The 7,063-nt window shown below is 50.0% G+C and overlaps 1 non-coding gene across 1 annotated transcript; it reads left to right on the top strand.

The window, feature by feature from the left end:
- Positions 1-3,524: 3,524 nt before the first annotated feature.
- Positions 3,525-3,600, top strand: TRNAM-CAU (transfer RNA methionine (anticodon CAU)). The gene is given in 2 exon segments: positions 3,525-3,561; positions 3,565-3,600. It is a non-coding gene; the product is annotated as a tRNA-Met (tRNA).
- The last annotated feature ends 3,463 nt before the right edge of the window (positions 3,601-7,063 follow it).

Here is a 7,063-nt window from a genome sequence, read left to right as displayed (position 1 = left end):
AAGCTTCCCCATCTTGGTGAGCTGGTTGGGACTGTGCCTCAGAAGACCTGCTGGAAAAGGTGTCCCCTGTGAGACAGGAAAACCAGACCTAGGAGTTGTCATCTCCAGAGGAAGAAGTCCCTGGCCATTCATTCCCCTGGCTGTGTGAGCCTGGATTTCTCCACCAAGACCCTTGGAAGGTGACTTATGGCTGGAAGCTAATCACTCAGTGAGCCCACACTGTCTCCAGCCTTGATAGCGCAGTAGTGCATCATGGAGGGGAATTTCAGGCTATCTTTCTTCACAAGGTACTAGAGGCAGGCCAAGAGTTGTTTGTAAAGGCTTCTGAGTTTAGCATTTCAGAGGCAGGAGTCTGGCTCATGGCCACCATGAAAATGTACCCCTCAGAACTCCTTCTTCAGAGAGTGTATTGGATTTGGCCACCATGCTCTGAATCCCACCGTGTTGGCACTAAGGCCAGGCTTCCCAGCTCGTGACCAAGCGTGGCTGGGATGTGAAGGCAGAGGCCTTCATCTGAGATGAGGGAGGGGAAACATCAGCCTCAGGCCCTCCCCTCACACTGGCCTTATCCCATTTGCTTAACTTTCTTCACCTGCGCTACAGTCTAAGTGTTTTCGACCCAAACTTCCTTCCTTCCCGCTCTCCTTTACAGCATCAGACCTGTGCTGCAACTTGACGCTTCTCCCAGCCTTCTCCAGCTTTCCCTCCATTTTCCTTCACAGGCATGTCTTCCCTCTCGTAATCCTGGCATCTGCTTCTTGGAGGAGATAGACTAATGCAGGCTCTTCTTCAGCCCCTGGACAGGCAGAAATGCTCACCGTCCAGGCACTGAGATGGAAGAGATTGGTGACAAATGCTCCGTGTTTAAAATCCATCATGGACCTCACTTTGATGGAACTGGGTTCCTGCTCCAGGAACTGCAAAGACCCTGAGGCTGGAGTGTGTTTGGCATAACTAAGGTAAACAGTGGTAGGAGATGAGTTCAGAGAGGTAAAAAGGCCACGTCAGGTGGGACCTGGGGTCATCTTGGGACATCATCCCAGCCTGATTGGGAACCCAGGACTTGGCCACTTCATGGTTTCCTCTTGTCTCTCTTCCTCTTGTCCATCAGAAGCTGGGTCTGTTCTTCACTGGTCAGTTTCTCCAAGGCTGCAGCATCAAAAGTGGCTTGATTCCTCCCCTTCCTGTGCTTCTTAATCAGCAGTGCGCAGTTGTTCTATTAATATCAGAGAGGGGCATGGAAGTCTGGTGGTTATTAAGGGTTTAAGGAAATCCTGGCCCTGCTCAGTCACTGTTAGCCTTGGAACCTTGGACAAGTTAGTTAATCTCTTGAAGCCCCAGTTCCCATCTGCACAAAAGTAATGCTAATAATAGTAGTCATAGCAGCTAACACTAGTCAAATGTCTGCTCCATGCCAGGCACTATTCTAAGTACATTCCATTTATTGTAAGATCCATGTCTGTGGGATGGCTGCTGTAACTAACCTATAGATGACATGGTTAAGAAACTAGCTGGAGATCACCAGATGGGGAGGAGCAAAGGTGGGCTGCAGACCCACGTGGTCTTTCTTCCCAGATCCTGTGTTATCCTGCCCTGAGTGCTCATCTTACAGCTGTCGGGAGAGCCATCTGAGAAAGTCCTGTGTCCTTTAGGAAATGTCCACAGTCCCGACACATGCCTGGGTTCTGATTCCCGTGCTCTCTAGGACAGTGTGTATAAATACACAGAACACTTTGTCCTTTCATCTGTCATTCAGGAGGACATACTTATTGGGGACCTCTTATGTGCCAAGCAGTGTCACAGGTGCTAGATAGAGCAGAGACCAAGCCAAATCTGCCCTTGACCCCCTGAAATGTACAGTCTAGAGGAGAAGAGAGACATTAAGCAGATAATTATGTAGATGATTAATTACAGTCAGGGTCTGCGCTGTAGAGAGAAGCAGGGGTTAGTGAGGAAATGTAACAGGGTGACTTGAGCTGAGTGGGAGTCATTGACCCTAATACTTAGCCCCTGCCAACTTCCATGTGATCCTGCCTAATGGAAGAGACACAGCCCCGCCGCAGGGACCCCAGTCTGAGGGGAGACACAGCCCCACCTCAGGGAGCCCCAGTCTGAGACGAGATACAGCCCCACCTCAGGGAGCCCTAGTCTGAAGGAGAGAGGAGTCCTCCCTGCTTGTATAACAAAAGGGGAACTGCTAAGGTGCCTAACTCTGACTACTGCTGAGGTCAGCGAGCAGGACACGAGGGAAAGCAGAGTCTGTGGTCAAGGCTGAAGACGTCTTGTTGGAAGGGCTCAGGCTGGCATTTAGGGGTCCTGCCCAGCATAGGCCAAGCATACCTCAGGAGGATCAGCTTTCAGTGACCTTGTGGGTAAGGAGGACACAGGCAGAGGTAGAAATAAGAGCAGGTAACAAAGTTAAGTGACCCAGCGTGCGTACTAAATGGATTAGAGGCATTAGTCTGAGCTAGTGAGGGTCCCCACATCAGTAAATAGCACAGAGGAGCCCCGGAGCCATTAACTCTCCCCACTGCTCCACTATCGAAAGGTCCCATTGCTGGAGTTTCCAGAGAGATTAATCTCCATTTCCGTACCTGGCTCTTCAGAGTTGGAAATTAAAGTGAAACCACGGAGCAGAACCTGGGGCTATGGCGATGCAGTCGTGCGGGAGCCAGTGACTCAAAGGAAAGCTAAGGCCAGCTCAACCGCTGACTGAACAGCTGAAGGAGGATTATTTTTTTTTTTTTTAAGAGAAGGAGTTGGGGGAAAATTTCTAATGAATCCTATCCAACCATAAAATCATGTATAAAGTGAATCCTATCTGACAATAAAATAAAAGTGAAACAAATTACTAGGTTCTCATATTTGTAGGAGAAATTAATTTCATGTTTAGAATACTAATTGCTGGCTGAAGGGTCTGGAACCACACTCTGCCTGTATGTAGCCTGAGCCTTAGTTAGAGGGGGCTACCGAGGAGGGGCTGGGGCAGCCTGGGCTGGTGTCTTCTGCTTGGATCCTGCCTCGGCTGAGTCTTTCTTCAGTGCCTGGGGCTCAGTTGGTACAACATTGCTTGGCATGTGTGAATTATTTCTGATATTTTTTGTTTTCCTTAGACTGGGATGTGCCTGGAAATATCAGTTGTATCTCCTCTATCAGAGGTGGGCTCCTAGAGGCCACGCTGTGTCTCCCATCAGCCTGGGGCTCCCTGAGGCGAGGCTGTGTCTCCCTTCAGACTGGGGCTCCCTGAGGGAGGGGCTGTGTCTCCCTTCAGCCTGGGGCTCCCTGAGGGCAGAGCTTTCTCTACCTCAGATTGAAGGTAGAAAATGAATCTCCAACAACAGGCTGAGGGTTCCCTGGAGGAAGAAAGTCTTGAGGAAAACTACAAACTCTTTTCTCTGGAAAATGAACACACACACAAGAAGCGACTAGGGATTCATAGACCCCATCCAGTGTCTGCACAGCTTTTCAGTCAGATGGAGACAAAAAGACTAGAGTACAGACATGAAGTAAAAGTCAGACTGTCTGCCCTCTTAGGGCAGTAGGCAGCACGTTAGTCTCATAATAATCTGAAGGTCCTGAGTTCAAGCCTCAGAGAGGGCAGATCCTTCACTTCTGGGGCTTTCTAGGCGACACATTGGTAAAGAACCCGCCTGCCAGATTCTTTGTAAGAGATGCAGATTCAATCCCTGGGTCAGGAAAATCTCCTTGGAGAAGGAAATGACCATCTGCTCCAGTATTCTTGCCTCGAAAATTACAAGGAGAGAGGAGGCCAGTAGGCTACCGTCCATGGGGTCTTGAAGAGTCAGACACAACTGAGCGTGCACACACACACACACACACACACACCCCACACACACACACACATGATGTAGGAGGTAGTTTCCTGCATGTTGTACAATGAAGTACACATGATGTTTTCCTTTTGCTTTTTCACCCGCAGTGCCTCGTAGTGGGAAATGTGAGTTAAATCCCAGTTACCCAGGGGTAATTATATTAGCAGTTTATCTGTGAAATGTTAAAAAAAAAAAAAAACATGAAACGACAAGAACAAAATCAAAGTCTATCTGCCCTGTTGCCCCTGAAACTCCTGTGTCGCTGCCCTGGCTTAAGTGGCACCTGTTCAGAAGACAACTGGACTTACCCTGGTGGCCAAGCTCACCCTGTGATGATTCCTTTTATTGGTCTCCTGCCCAGCACTGTACCAGCGCTACATCCATTCTGGTCCCTGTACCTTCTGGGGATGACAGGCTTTATTGTGCCCGTTTGACAAAGGAGGTAAACAAGATCCCAAAAATTCTAATAACTTACACAAGCCTGCCCGGCAGCTAAGAATGTGAGGTGGGATTTGGATCCCGAACTGTTGATCTCCTCTCTCTCACACTAAGCTTCCAAGCGCCATACACCATTGAGAGAGTCAACCTGTCCCCACTCCACCACTCACATGGTGCCAGCTTCCGGGCAGACGTGGAACCTCGCCTGACAGATGCATTCTTGTGGACAGTCCCCCGAGTCTGACATCACCTCTTGAGGGGTATGTGTGGGGTTGTCCTGGCTTTGGTCCCATTTCAGTTAGACTAGCTGTGTGACTTTTGAGTGGTGTCACACCTCTCTGGGCTCCATCTCTCAGCTATACAAGGAGACATTTAGACTAATCCAGTGGCAGGCCTTCCTGGTGTGACCTGCTAGGACACAGGTGCCTCTCTGTGTCAGGGTGAGTGGTGGTATGGTGCAGAAGAGACATCTTTTCCTGTTCACCTCTCTGTGGCCCCCATGCCTTTTATTCTGATGATCTTTGCATCCTGAAAATGCAGAGCACATGGTTCTGTGTCTCAAGGAGATGAACCAGGGGCCAAGTAGGCGTGCAGGTGATACGCTCCTAGGCTGTTCCCTGAGGCTAGAGACTGCAGATTGGCAGTTCCGTCCCCGGTGCGAGATACGACGCCTGCAGCATTCCTCATGTACATAGACTGTTGATGAATGAATAAATAAACAGATGAATGATTAAATGCAAGTGACCAAGACTCACAGCCCCTCCAGAGGACCCGAGTCCAGGTCTGAATCCTCTTCCTGTCCTGCCCCGCCCCACCCTCCCGCTCTCCCCTGCCACCAACAGCCTGGAAGGAAACAGCCTCCCCCTCTGAACTGTCCATCTGTGTCAGCTGCTGGGCCTTTTGCCGACACTTACGCCCTGCCCCTGTTCCCATGCCCGTGGCTGTGTCCACTGCTCCCACTTGTCCTCATCCCCACATTTTGCTGCCACCATCTCCTTCCTTCTCTGATTCACGCATTTCTTCATTATGATGGAGCGTTCACAGACAGACAGAAACGGTGTCTGGAGGAGGGAGCCCGGCCTCCCACTTTAGCTCAGGGATCCAGGAGGAGGTGAGACACCTGTGCAGGTGTAGCGAGCCAGGCCCTGGGGACACAGCCCACTGAAGCTGCGGCTCCAGGACAGAGCGTCTGGGCTAAAGCGTAATTACCTCCCCATTAATATGTTAATCTCTCATATACAGACTGAATGCCACTATTTTACTTTAAATAATTAGCTGCCGAGAAGATGTATAGTTCTGGGAAAGTCGCTGGGGCTGCAGCTGAGGGTTTAACATTTTAATTAAAGCCTTTCTGAAAAATATTTACCACGGCCTCTGATACTGTCGGGAAAGAAAGACAGGAAAGAGGAAGAAAGTAAGATGAGAGGAAGAAGGAAAGGAAGGAAGTGGGAGGGAGGGAGGCAGAGAAAGAGGAAGGAAAGGGTACACAGGAAGAGAAAGGTTCTAGGAGAGGAGCGGGAAAGAGGCCCCTCTGAAATCCCCCCATGGGCAAGCTCACAGTCTCCCGGGGCATTCCTGACTATGATTCAAGGAGCCCTAAACTCGATTTCGAAGAGAATACAAATCCTTCACCCTCTATGGCATGCTCCTGTGTTTATTTTATTTATTTGGCTGCACCTGGTGCAACATGTGGGATCTAGTTCCCTGACCAGGGATTGAACCTGGGCCCCCTGCACTGGAAGTGTGGAGTCTTAGCCACTGGACCGCCAGGGAAGTCCCTGCTCCTGTGTTTCTAATTCTTGTCTTTCTAGCCCATCCACATCTCCTTGAATCTCCAGAGCCCATTCCCTCGCAGCCCCACCTGACCACCTCCTATCACCCCATCATGGACACCCCATAGGCAGGACACCTGAGCAAGGGGCTACGGCTCTCAGGGACTCTCTCGATGGGGCAGGGACTCTGAGCTGGGAGCAGGAGCCCCAGCTCCTGAGATGTCTTTTTATGACTCTTTTTTTTTTTTGGAATTCAACCATCAGCTGAGTTTAATCACCAGCTCTATGTACGTGTGCGTGTTCTCAGGCCCAGCATCTCTGGTCTCCCCTCTCTGCTGCCACCCCTCTTTACTAGCCTTAATTACAGCAATTTAGGAGGCCTGCTTAAGATTGCAGAGTAAACCTATCAATATTTCACTTAAGAATGGATTTCTGTCGGATGGTATCAGAGGCCTATAAATGAGAAATATGAGACTTGTTCTCAGGTAGCCACACACACACACACACACACCCTCTGATGAATTATTAACATGTGATTTCCTTTCTGTCTCAGGTACTGGCAACAGCTGAGAGCTCTTCCGCTATAGACAGAGATGAGCATTTCTACAGGAGCTATTTGCCTAAAACACATTGAAATAAATAGGAGAAGAGTGTGGCTCTGTGTCCTGAGGTTTCCTGTTGTGAGAAGCGAGGAAACACTGCTGCTCTGAGCAGTTCCCTCTTTGGGTTTGTTGGAGGAAGAAAGGTCATGTTCGCCAGTGAAGAGGGCAAGGTCACCACCAGGCCACAGCATACATATCGGGACAGAGAAGGGGCTGGGACCCAGGACCCCTGTTGCTCCCCTTCCCTCATCTTCCTCTCACTCCCGGTGGATCCAGAGTCACAGGAGCTCTCTCAACCATAGGGTCTGCAAGCGGGTTACTCTTAGCTCTGGGAACTGTGGATCCTCGGGTAACAAACATAGGCTTTGCGACCTGACAGTTCTGAGTCCCTTGCTAACTGGGGGACCCCAGGAAAGTC

This window comes from Ovis canadensis, chromosome 20 (genome assembly GCF_042477335.2).
Source record: "Ovis canadensis isolate MfBH-ARS-UI-01 breed Bighorn chromosome 20, ARS-UI_OviCan_v2, whole genome shotgun sequence".
Classification (NCBI taxonomy): domain Eukaryota; kingdom Metazoa; phylum Chordata; class Mammalia; order Artiodactyla; family Bovidae; genus Ovis; species Ovis canadensis.
Note: the sequence above shows the minus strand (reverse complement) of the source record. Positions and strands in the feature narration are given on the sequence as shown.